The sequence below is a fragment of the Humulus lupulus genome, chromosome 2 (genome assembly GCF_963169125.1).
Source record: "Humulus lupulus chromosome 2, drHumLupu1.1, whole genome shotgun sequence".
NCBI classification, from domain to species: Eukaryota; Viridiplantae; Streptophyta; class Magnoliopsida; order Rosales; family Cannabaceae; genus Humulus; species Humulus lupulus.
Window position 1 is genome coordinate 285,411,705 of NC_084794.1, and position 14,071 is coordinate 285,425,775.

Below are 14,071 nucleotides of genomic sequence, written 5' to 3' on the forward strand. Positions count from 1 at the left end.
GTATCAGTCAAACCTAGGACCGAAACATTGGATAGCAGTTAAGCATATCCTGAAGTATTTGAGACAGACTAGGGATTATATGTTAGTCTACAAGGGTGGTGTTTTGAACGCTGTAGGCTACACCGATTCATATTTTCAGACTGATGTCGATGACAGGAAATCTACTTCTGGAATGGTGTTTACTCCTGGGGGTGGAGCTGTGATTTGGAGAAGCGTAAATCAGTCTGCAATCTCAGATTTCACCATGGAGGTTGAGTACATAGCCGCGTCAGAAGCAGCTAAGGAAATAATCTGGCTAAAAAAGTTCTATTTGGATCTTGGTGTTATTCCAGAAATGGATAAACCACTTGTGTTGTTTTGTGACAATACAGGAGCGATAGCCAACTCGAAAGAACCTCGAAGTCACAAGATGAGTAAGCATATAGAAATGAAGTATCACATTATTCGAGAATATGTGGCCAGGGGAGATGTGAAGGTTATAAAGATTGCAACTGAAGACAATCTTGCGGATTCGTTTACAAAGACACTACCAGAAGCTACATTTGATAAGCATATCAAGGAAATGGGATTAGTAGAATTAAGGCATTAGTTTCAATTAGTGCAAGTGGGAGTTTGTTGGGGTTTTATGCCCTAATTATAACCCAAATTCTTTGTAATCTCATTTTATTATCAATAAAAGAATAGAAATCATTTTTTGACTTGGTCAATCATTTTACTCACATGTTTTATTTTCATGATTATATTTTTAATATAAACTTCTATTAAATCCCGAGCATATAGCTAATCTTATTTATAGTGACGTAATCACAATGGAATATAAATATGATTATATGTTCAAAATAAGTTAGTCCTAAGATTAGTCAGTGCACCGGATTTACACTGACTTGCCAATCTACGATATGATCTACTTACACATTACAGTGTTATGTTCTTTCCAGAACATTAGCAAAGTAGATAAGATCGAATGTATTTGTTACATCGGACATGACCGATATTGACAGTTGATAAGATAAGTAAACATACCGTTATTATCTATTCTAGTCATATCATATTGTTGACCATAGGTCAATTCAATCTCAATTCTGAGTGGTTAGTATTCTAACTAATTGTATTATTTGAGTTCTTTGACTTGTTCGTTACCAGCTTACCCTACGGACTAGCCCATACTTACATCTTGGGAACTCAGTAGTATAGTTGAGTGGGAGTGTTAATCATAGATATGAACATCTGTAGTGTAGAGTCCAAGAACTTTACTTAGCTAGTTAGATAGTAGTATAATAGTAATAGTAGTATTATTGTTATGACTGTGGATTTTTGCTTCAGACCGGGATTTAATTGGACACTCGTAGTAACACTTGTAGATTTTCTAAGTTTAACCTATAGTTTAAGAATATTAATTTTAACCTAAGGTTTGATTAATATGACTGATATTGATGATGATATTTATTATATTATAAGGTTTAGATAGACTCAATAAGAAAGCAACACTTGTCATGTGTATGTTTAATGAGGATTAAGTATTTTTGTGGAATAAACTTATTAAGAGTAATATTTGAATATCCCAGGGTCTTTCAGCAGCTTTGAAAACGTTAGAGGACTTAGTCAAGGCTGTTTACTCAATTCAAATTAGGCTGAAAACGTGCAATTTCGTGATTAAATATTCAGCGTATGCCGATATATCGCAGCTATAGGGGGCGATATGTCGCAGTACGGGGATACGAAAAACACGAAACTTCGCACGATCACCTCGGGCATGCTGGCCCAGGCGATATATCGCCTACAGGGGGCGATATATCGGCCCCTTCAATATACTTTTGAATATTTTTTGAAAACGTTCCCATTTAAATCTTTAACCTCTTGATAAGTCCAGCATCTTTCTAAACGAGTCTTCAGCCTCTGCTGAACGATAATTCAAATATTTTTCACTTAAAAAGCCATTATTTTTATTCAAGTTAAATGAAGATCTTTTCATCCTTGAACTCTATAAATACGACCTAGTACCCAGCCATTTATTCATTCATTAAGCTAAGTTCAGAGGCTGCAAGTTGCTAGGTTATTATTGAGAGTGTAAATACTTGGGTTGGGGATTGTTAACTGAGATTTTCGAAAACTCTATTAATGAAAAATATTTGCTGGTAATAATAATGAAAGTAGAAGATTGACGCGGGTTTTTTACGTGGTTGGGGCGTTAAATAGCCTTAGTCCACGAGTCTATATATTAGAGCTAGAAGAAGCTTTTACAATGGAGTTTTCTAGTAATATCTGAATAGAGTTTATGCCTTCTTTTTTTCTGAAGACCCCTTTACATTGTTCTACAACTTATATTTATAAACTGAGGGGAATACCGGGTCTGGGCCGGATCCGACCCGGGCCCATCAGAGAAATGGGTACAAGGGGCCTTTCTCGTGGAGGCCCAATACAAAAAGGTATACAATACACGAAATTCAAACTAGCTAAGGCCCAATTGGTTGACCTGAGACACAAGCCTCGCCCGACAAAACGACACTTTAGCTCTGACCACTTCGAGTCACGAGGCTGATTCAGGAGACAAGACCGGTCAGGGTACTTGGCTGCGCAGTCCTGACACATCAGTGAGCAATCCCGAGGCGACCCTTTCTGCAGGCGAAAAGTGGGGGACAATGCCCACGCGAAATGAGGCGGCTTCAGGATCCTGGACGCTTGGCCCTTCAATCGGGGAGGAGGTGGTCCAGGTTCGTTTACCATTGGCCCGCTCCATTTACCATCGGCCCGGACCATACCAGGGTCCGGGACAGGAACGCGTAGGCCGCAACGGTCCGGGCGCTCTGGACATCGGCCGGACCGTTCTTGCTGAGGACGAACCCGGAGGAATGTCCCGGACCCCTCCAATGGGCCCAGTCTAGAGTCCCTGGTCTGTACCAGTCCCCTTGGGCAATATTCAAACCAAGGGACCTTGGGCCGGGCCCATGTGCCGAGCTGGTGCTCTGACCGCGGGCCAGGGCGAAGGCCCAAAGCCCCTGCAGGAAATGGGGATAACATGGATTATAAGCTTAATCATTGTAAGCTTACCAAACACTTGGGAAGTAAGGATTATAGCACATTTTGGTTGGGGGTTTATATCGGTCATATAAGTCTTCAAGGTATTCCAAAACTCTAGTCTATTTGTGTATTGTTTCCTTAAAATTCTTATAGTTTTCTACTCAACATCCTAACTCTATTATTTATCCTTGGTTAGGAAATCTAAGATCTTGCACATGATTTTTTGGTAAGTATATTCTTGATGGTATAGTTCATCCATTCTTTTCTTCTCATTCTCTTTAGTATACTCACTCTTCCATTTATGGTTTTTAGGAGTGTTCCAAAGTCCCAAATCTGTTCCCATATCCCGGTACTTTTGGTAAGGAAAATAGGATAGGATTTATGTGTTATGTTATATGATTTTATATGTTATGATAAATGTTATCTTATGATTATGTGCTATGTAATATGCTATGTTAAGTATGTTTGTAGACTTGGGCATATGACCTGTACAACTAACAAGCCCTAATAAATTATGGGCATATGACTTGCTTAGCTAGCAAGCCCCACTAATCTAATGGGCATATGACTTGTTTAGTTTATGGGACCCCAAGTAATAATGGCCATTATAGTATATGTGACATATTTTATGTTGCATTATGAATTTTATGTATATGGTTTACGTGTTAGGTTTTCCTTGCTGGGCATTAGGCTCACTCCTTTTTGTTTATATGTGCAGGAAAATAGCTTTAGTGGCGGGAAAGGTTCTTGGAAGCTTGGGGATGTGTGTTGAGGCGGAATGGAATCGAAGGGCCGAGTATTCGATTCAAGGATGAAGTTTCTTTACTTATGGTTTTATATATATTTTTCCGCACTTTATTATGTAATCAGTTATATCTACAATTATGTTATGTTTTTCTTTTAAAACAATGGGATCCCATATCCTACTTTAAATCATTATGTAGTTTAACATTTGTTTTTACAAGTCTTTAATAAAGTTATGATTATTTCACTTGTAAGTTTTATTAAAGATTAGTGTCTATGTGTAGTTGTCGTTAATGGTCCAAAGTCTAGAGTAGTTGGGTCACTACATATAGCTTCTGATGAAGAAGTGAAACGATGGTTTCCTTTTAGTTTGGTTCAAGGTGTTAAATGATAGAGATCTCATTTCAGTAATTAAATTAGTTTACTGAAATATCATTTACAAGGAACTAAGTGTTTTAAGGATAAAATACAATGAGGGGTAAAACGATACTTTAGTCCTATCTCATTGTAGACCGTCTATAGAGGATTGAGTGACAATTATGGTTGTAACAATGGATAATTAATAGCGTATCTATATTTGTTATAGAGCGTTCTATGAATTCAAGAGTACAATTCCGAGTCTATAGTGGAGTCACGAGGAATTAATAAGTTAGTAAATTTATTTGTTAGATTTATGATAACTTATTGGAGCTTGATTTCATAGGCCCATGGTCCCCATTGTACCTTGGATAAAATCATCTAGATAGTCTCAATTAATTGATTTAATCATCAATTAGAATTATCAAAGTTTACCAGGTCAATTTTGGATAGTTTCACAGAGTTGTGTAATTTTGAGAAGAAAAGAGAAATTATGGCAGATTTATTAATTAAGATAAATTGGTATCTAAATTAATAAATAAGTTTAAATCAAGGTTCAAATTATAAATAATTAATTTTATAAAGGATTTAAATAATTAAATCAACAGAAAATAATACATGCATTGATTTTAAGTCCAATGGGCTTATAATCAAATGGGAAATTTCACGGGCCTAAAGCCCATGATAATTTCGACCTAGGGCTTTAAAATGACTATTATCTTAATTAATAAATAAGTTTAAATCAAGGGTCAAATTATAAATAATTAATTTGATAAAGGATTTAAATAATTATTTAATTAATTAAATCAACAGAAAATAATACAGGCATTGATTTTAAGTCCAATGGGCTTATAATCAAATGGGAAATTTCACGGGCCTAAAGCCCATGATAATTTCGACCTATGGCTTTAAAATGACTATATTTTATTGATTTTTTAATTAAATTAAATGGCCTAATTGAGTCTATAAAATGAGTGCTTAGAGAGAAGTCATCAGTTAAGATTTCTGAGACGACAGATAAGTTTAATCACTGGTTTTCTGATAGTTTTAGATTCTCTCTAAACACAAGTCATTTTCTAAGCCTCTTTAATTATTTTCTCTTCTTCTCTCTATATCTATCTCATGTGTTGAGAATTTTCCACACTAGTCTAGGTGATTCTAAGGATACATTGGAAGATTGTGAAGAAAATAGAAGATCGGTTCAGTTTCTTGATAATACTCTGCGACGGAAATGATACAAGAGTTAGGAAAACTAAAGGAAGGACTCTTTCATTCCGCTGCGTATACTGTAAGTTTTCTATTCTTTGTTTCTCTTTGAATTCAATTTTAGAAACATGTTTTAGGCTATCTCGTATTAATTTGTTTAATATTAGATATACATGCAAATAAATAAAGATCCAGTATAAGCTAATCCAACAGCTGTGGGTGGCTGGGCTGGAGCAGGAGGTGCAGGTCTTCGGATTGGGCCAGGCGCGGAGAGGCAAGGCCACGGTGGGCTGGAAGTGCTGAAGGAGGTTGCTGGTAGGCTGCTGCTGGGAGGTGGCGTGGGAGACAGATGGGCCGAATGCTGACTGGCTGCTTGGGTCGTGGAGTGCAGCTGGGGCTTCGGGCCTAGGCAAAGGTGGGTCCAAGGGAGGCAGCTGGGAAGATTGCTTTCATTTTTGCCATTTTTTTCTTTCTTTTCCTTACTTTTCAAGCACAACACATGCAATAAATTCCCTACAACATAAATATAAAATAAATCATAATAAAATATTTTCAACTATAAAATAAATCAAGTTAATTCTTTGAAAATATTAATTATAACTTAATTTATATTTAACATTTAAGTTCAATAATACAACATTTTTTACCCCAAACTAAACAACATTAATTCAAATAATTAACTACAACATTTTACAACAAAATAACTATAAAAACACACAAAAGTATATAAAATCATGATAAGACTAATAAATTCAAAATTACTTAAAAACTTAATAAATTAATTAAAAACTCAAGAATTAAGCAACAATTAGCATATAAAAAGTAGTAAAATAACTCTATTTTGTAGAGTTATCAGGATCCCAATGTAACTTTTCTATGACCGTAGTGAATGTTTAAACCTTTTATATAGAAGTTTTATTAAATAAGTCTTTACTTTAATTTAATCACACTTTTGAGTCTAACACATCTGTTGGCCGCGTTTTTGGCCAACGACGTGAGAACGTCAAAAACGATAAAGCCTTCAAGAGAAATAAAACGACACGGACGGGTTTGAAAAGAAAATAAATAACACACGCAATTTTTATAGCGGTTCAACCCCAATATGTTGGTAATAGCCTAATTCACTTAGAGTTATGATTATAGATCTGTACTCAAGATCAGATGAACTGAGCCAACTGAGTTTCTTCAGTATAGATTACAAGAATACAAGAATTCTTTCAGATGCAAGCACTTTCTCTCTCTAGAAAACTCAGACCCAAAATTTCCCAAAAGTCTCAAAAGAAGAATAAGACCCTTTCTGATCCCATAAGCCATATATTTATAAGCTTAGGATCATACATCTGATATCCCCTAGAATCGGGATATTTCATTATATTTATTATATATAAATTACAAAAATATTCAAAATGTAACAGAACACCCAATTTGTGGGAAAAATGAGATATTCCCGCATGTGCCAAGACCGGTTCTTGTTGAAGACGTTTCTGGGAATCTTGACTTAGTCCTCCTCTATCTGGTCGACCCATATCTCCTTCAAACTGGTCGAACACACCTCTACTGGAAAGTCACGCACTTGGCTGGTAGGACATGCACTTGCTGGTAGGACATGCACTTGCTGGTAGGACATGCACTTAGCTGGTGGGACATATGCAAGTGCTGGTTGGACACATGCATGCTGGACATATGCAAGTGTTGGTCGGACACATGCATGCTGGACATATGCAAGTGCTGGTCGGACACATGCATGCTGGTCGTATGCAAGTGCTGGTCGGACACATGCATGCTGGACATATGCAAGTGCTAGGACATGTGCATGCTGGTCTAACATGGCACTCTGGTCTAGCATGCCATGTCTCTCGTCTAACATGGCACTCTGGTCTAGCATGCCATGTCTCTCCTCTAACATGACACTCTGGTCTAGCATGCCATGTCTCTCCTCTAACATGGCACTCCGGTCTAGCATGCCACTCTTGGGCAGCAATATCACTCCTGGGCAGTAATGTCGTGACTGGTCGGACAAGGTCATGCCTGGTCGGTCAAGACACTTCTCAAGCCAGTCAAAATTTTATCACAACTCTGAGGAGTCAATGTATTTATTGACTATTTAATGTGTCTTTTACGGACCATGTACTGCCACTTGTCACCTCTATTGCCACGTCATCGATCTCCATTTTTTGGGGATAACAACATCGAATAGCGAGTCAAATACACATTTTAAAACCACATGGCAACGACTCTAGGGTAGTAGGGTGTTACAGATAGTGTATGGCGACCCCGAGTGCGATCATTTTCTCCTGAGCCTAATGGTATATCCTAGTCACAACATAATAACAAATAATCATCAAGAACTAAAAGCTTCAAGATTAATTCCTAACCTCTGGGACCTCGAATTCTACTAAACCAAGTAGTAGAATCCTTCCCGAGCCTTTAGGTTTAAGTTCCCGTACTCAAAAACACTATTTGGCTAATTTTCCCTATTTGATTCGCAACACCCCGCTCTAAGGGTTGTAGCGCTCTACAAGTCAGAGAGCCCCCAAGCTATCTTTCTAGACATGTTCTGCGGCACAGCTCACCAAGCGCCGCGGAGCCAAGGCGATTTAGAAAACTGCTCTAGCCTCTGAGTTCATGCGGGCCGCGGCTCACCAAAAACAGCATCGCGACGCAACCCTGCGAACCTAGAATTTCCAACACTTTCCAGCCATTTCCTCCGAACCAAAACCTCCAAAAACAGTCCCAAAGTTGCCCCAAAGTCCCAACTGAGCCTAGAACTCTTACTAACACAACATAAGCAACATTTATACCCCAAATACCAAACTAAATCCTTACCAAAACTCAAAACTTAAGCTAAAGTTTAAAGCTCAACCAAAACTGAAACCATAATAGAATTTCACCAAAACATAAGAGGATTCTTACCTCAATTGAATAGCTAAAATCTCAAGCTGCTAATCTCTAAAAAAGAAACCAAAACTCCACCCAAGCTTAAAGGAGAGAGGGAGAAACGTGAGAAAGAGAGAGAAGGTGAGTAGAGAGTGTTGTGTTCTATTTCTTCTAACTTCCTACAACTTCTAGGTGACTAAGGCAATCTAAGGCTAGGGAAAAGACCAAAAAACCCCTAACCTTTACCTTGTTCTCTAATGCCCCCAAAGGAAAAATTGTCTTTTGCCACCATTTTCCAGCTAAGCCTCAAATTTCATTTAAAATTCCCAATTAATCCCACTAATCTTCCAAACACTAATATTTTTCCCTCAATAATAACTCATACTCTAATATTCTCGGTAATTCACCAAATTATTAAAATATCCCTAGGCTCACCCCGAGCCAAGTATTAATCTCCGACGTGACTTTTCCTCCAAATTGCTCATTATGATCGCCTTGTGCCACACATCCCAAATATATCCACATAATAATGTGGTCTCACTCACAAAGCACATATAATCACAATTATACACTCAACAAGTCACAATTACAAAAATGTTATTTTCGCCAAAACGGGTCCACAATCACATTTAATACACATAAATAGTCATATTACAATACAACTCATATATTTCACATAATCACACATGTATTCAACTAAATTCATATATAAATCTATTTATGTCATCCTGACACGCTAATCAAGGTACTAAGTCTTATTAGCAAATTTGGGACGTTACAAGAGCACTCGTTGTTCTTTGAAGGGAGTTCAAGAAAATCAGTATTTCAACAAAATCAGATTCGTAAAGAAAAGTACAACAAGATTGCATCAATAGTTTAAGAGGGAGTCTTACGTTATTTAAGTCAATGTTTTTGTACAACTTTGTTCTTTACTAATTGGTGTTTTCTCTGGGTGTGGTCCCGTGGATGTAAGTTATCTAAAAGGATTTCTGAACCACGTAAAAATTCGCTTGTGTCATTTTTACATGATTTCTGTCTATCTGTTTTGACAAGTTCTATAACTGTGGTAACAAAACATGAATCTGTTTAAATAAATTATTTCATATTCCGCATATTACAAGTTATTTAAATCTAATTACTTGGTAAGTATAAAATACAGAATTTCAGTAATTATGCAATTTGGTGATGAATATTTAAATCTTGCATTAGAGATTGTTTAAAACCATAATGTACAATATAATTCAAGTGATTAGGGTCCAAAATTATAAATTATTAAAACCCATGCAAAATATGGTTATATTTTCTAGTTTAATTATTATAAATTATATAATTCTAGTTTTATACTTTATAAAATTATCTATATTTATTATAATTATAAAAAAAATCCAAGTGGAGGATAACAATCGTACATATTATTAGATTGACTATTTTGGAGTAAAATCCACACAGAGTTTGTAACGCCCTGGTTACCCTAGAACAGTTACGGTGAACCGGAAATTTAACCCGTTACCCGAGTCCTTTGGTTAAAAACGTGATCTAAATGTAGTTAACATGTTAAGGTGGAAAAACCAATAAAAGGAAAGGATGTTTTACATTATAAACTGCTCTGCAGAGCTAATAAAAACATTTACAAGTTGTTCTCAGTACAAAATGGTCATTACTATTTCAAATTTACAATTCCGCCGACCTAAGCGGCAAAATAGGGTAAACGCCCTAGTTCCTCTGAGAACTCCTTGGCTGTGGATGTCAAGCGGCCGCATATGTACACAACACCACCTAAGCTCTCCACTCAAGGCTGGGTGAGCTTTTCTTTCCCTTTACCTGCACCGCATAGCACCCATGAGCCAAGGCCCAGCAAGAAAACACAATATAACATGATATAATATCAATAATGATCATAATAATCATTCAAGACTATCAGTCCAAAACAGATAGGTGACAGTCACAAAAGTCACTGAAATGGGTACAGCCCCCTCTAGCCATGTGACGATAGGATCACCAGGGCTTAACTGATAACAAACCTTTCATAGCTTAAACAGAATAGGTGCATGGTGATTAGTCACCAATATAACCTTCCTCATGACCATAGAGTCATAACCTAGGAACATCGTTCCCTAGCCAAGTGACAAGCAGTCACCGGGGCCCTGTGCCCTGGCTCTGAGTAACTAGTCATAGACTAGCCAAGCGCTTATAAGTTTCATCGACCTTAGGGTTGGTCCAGCATTAATGCCATAGATCCATTCAACACTGATATCGATTAGATCTAATCCTCATTTGGCCCTGCGTTCATGTCGCTATGCCATCCCTGACTCTTAGGTCAGTAACCCTGACTAATCAATACATATACAAGTATACAACATTCACTAGCATATAATATGCAATCCATGTCCACATTAATCAACCAACATGCGTCAATAATAATCACGCATGTCATGTACATATACAGGGTGCAGTTGTACTCATACACTATTTTCTTACCTCAGATTCGAGCTAGAATGATAAAAAGAACGACCCTTGAGAGCGATCAACCTCTAGTCCTTTAGCGGTCACCTATTCATAACCAAACACGGGATATCATTAATAATAATGATCAACATAGGTTTCCAAACCAACATCTAGCCTCCGGAAGATCAATCCCAACTAATCCAAGTAGTAGGGACACTCCCGAGGCCCATAACTAAGTTCCTGGGGTCAAAATGAGCAAACGGGGCGAAAATTGGGCAAGGGCTGCGGCCCTGGCACCTTGGGCCACGGGCCCCAGAGTTTCTTGAAGCAAGGTCCGCGGCGCCCTCCATCTAGGGCCGCGGCACCCAGCAGGTACAAAACTCCCACCTGCTTCTTCAAAGCAGGGCCGCGGCACCCCAAGAACAGGGCCGCGACCCTCAACTCTGGGCCGTTCCCAAACGTATTTTTAACACTCCAAAGCCTCCAAAATCATACCTAAACATTCCCCAATCATCAAAACAAAGTTCCCAAGCTTCCCAATACTTCAAAACCCTCAAAACCCAAGGTTCAAACGAACCGAAAACTCAACGATTCACAAAATCAATTCAAAGCTTAGAAACTCGGAAAAACTCAAAACTTAAACTTCGATTACCTTCGATTGGGTTGTTTTCTGTCGAATCCTTCGGTTAAGAAGCTTCTAATCTTTCCTATGATCGCTATGCCTCGATCCTCGCTTGATTCCAACTCCTAGAACTCAAGATTTCTTCAAAAAGGCTTAAACGGTAAAACGGACTATCGAAAGAGAGAACGAGAGGTTTTCTGATCGTACGTTCTATCTGACAACTACTTCAAGCTTAAGTAACCTCAAATAAAACCTAGTGCTCGGGGTCCCAAAAACACCCCCGGGGACATTATAGTCAAAACCTCAGAAATTTCACCCTAATCTCAAATATTCCCAATTTATCATCAAATAAACATTTCTATTACCCCAAAATTGACTCCGTTATGACAAAACCGCTAATCCACTCTATATGACCGTCTCATTCCGAATAGCTCGAATATATCTCCATAATAATGCAATCTCATTCACAAATCAAGTTATGCACCCTAATACACATATTCACCCTCAATGGGCCAAATTAACTAAACAACATAATTATTCAAATGTGGACTCGCATGCACGCATATAACATCATACCATAGTATAATTCACATATACATGTATATTATCAGTTAATAGCATAATTAAACAAGTATGGCCCTCCCGGCCTACTATTCCCGCCATTAAACCATATCGGTGACTTCGGGGCATTACAGAGTTGACGTTCAAAATTCAAGTTGGTAGACATAAATAATTTCACCTAAAAGAAAGTATGTAGAAATAAATCCTACTCTCGAGAAAAATTCTCCTACTTGAATGTGAATGATCCTACTTATTGTTAGATTGACAATTTTGGAGTAAAACACACTTCTTAACTTGATATAACCCGTCTCCTAAAAGGTCATATATTCATGAATATAGATTATATTATGTTGTGACCGTTAATTTCTTTGTCAGAGAAATGTTAAAGAATACCTTAAGATGTCTAACTTCTTATATATACTATTATTAGTGCATGTTAATATAGGATCCTTACGTACGGATAAATTTGGAACCTCACAATCAAAATGGCTATTTATTATATTGCTAAGGATAAAACTTAGCCTTAAGAAATTTTGTTAAACCTATTTATAAGGACAATTTCATTAATCTCGTAGTAAAGTGGGGTAATTCATGTCTATTTTTTTTTTTCTGAAGTTATAATTGTAAATCTACACTTACCATAATACCGTATCATTTTAAATAAAGAAAAACTTATCTAAGATCATATTCTCAAAATTTATAGTTATTATCTATTACAGGGAAAAAAATTGCAGGTGGAGGATATGAATGGTATTTATTATTAGCTTGACTTGACTATTTTGGAGTAAAATAGACGTAAAGGGTTGATGTTGAAAATTCAAGTATTGGCCAGTAGAAATAATTGCACTAGTTCACCTTTATCAGTTTGTATTCTTTAAATAGTTTTTGGCATAATTTTTTTTTTACTGTATAAATTATAATTATTTAAAATATTTTATAAATTTTTAAAAAATTCTAAATAATTTTAAATACCGAAAACAATATTTAACAAAAATTCAAGGCGGATGAGATATACTATAGTAATAAGGTTTCAGTTTTTGATTAAGCCTCGCATGTTTTCTATCTATACCTAAACAATATAATAAGAATCCACTTAATTTTATTATATATTTATATATATGAAATAAAACTGAATTACATACAAACATAGACACCAAACTTGAGGGTTGCGATAAAGAAAAACTGAAACCTTTCACGGAAGAACTTGTTTCTTTCTTTGTTGTCCAAATTAATAAAGTTGATCTGAACTTGATACACAGTAAATACTGTGGTCATATTCATCAAAGTCAGACAAGACATGTGTACCCTACTCTACTCAGCTTTAATGTTTTCTTTGTTTTACTCAAGACTAAATGTAAACAGACGCTCGATAGTACATAAATGTCAATAAGTACATAGAAAACTTGCCTGAACAATCTTTTACCAAAGATGAACTATTATTAATCTTGAATAGTTTACCAATCTTGGATCTTACAATTTGGGTCCTCATTTTCCAAAATGATTACAAACTCAAGATTATCGTGAACTTAATATCTCCAATTCTGGAATTTGAGATTCTATTCTAGATGGTTATTTAATTTTAGCTCAAACTTATATTTTCTCTCGATTGGTCTAGAAATAAAATTAGAGGAAGACTTCATGATATTAAGCGAAATGTAAATTTTTACTCTAATTTCACATTTTTAAGACAATATCCTGGCATAGATTTGAGTTCAAATGAGTTAGAAGGACCAATACCAAGGTTTTTACTCCAAGGGACAACTTCACTAAATCTTTTCAATAATAGCTTTTCACAGCTAAATTCCCTATGTAATGCCTCCAAGTTTGTCCTTTGATCGATCTTGATGTCTCATATAACCAGTTGTCCGGCGAGATACCTGATTGTTGGTCACAAACAAACTACTTGAGAATTCTGGTTTCGTCAAACAATAAGTAACAAGTTAGTACCCATATAATGCATAAATACCCAAATACCCTATATAATTAGTATTACACTGACATGTATATAATCTCAAATTTCCCTTTTAAAGCTCAACTAATGACTAATTTATAGACAAATTTGGAATCTCGCAATAAAAATGGTCATTTATTATATTTTTTGGACATTCTGTTTTTTGCAATTATCTGTTTAGATTTTATATTTTAAAAAATTGTTTTTGGATCCTATATTTTGGAAAATAGTTCAAATAGACCCCTAAACTTAATTTTGATGAAGAAAAATTTAAATATAACAGTATAATT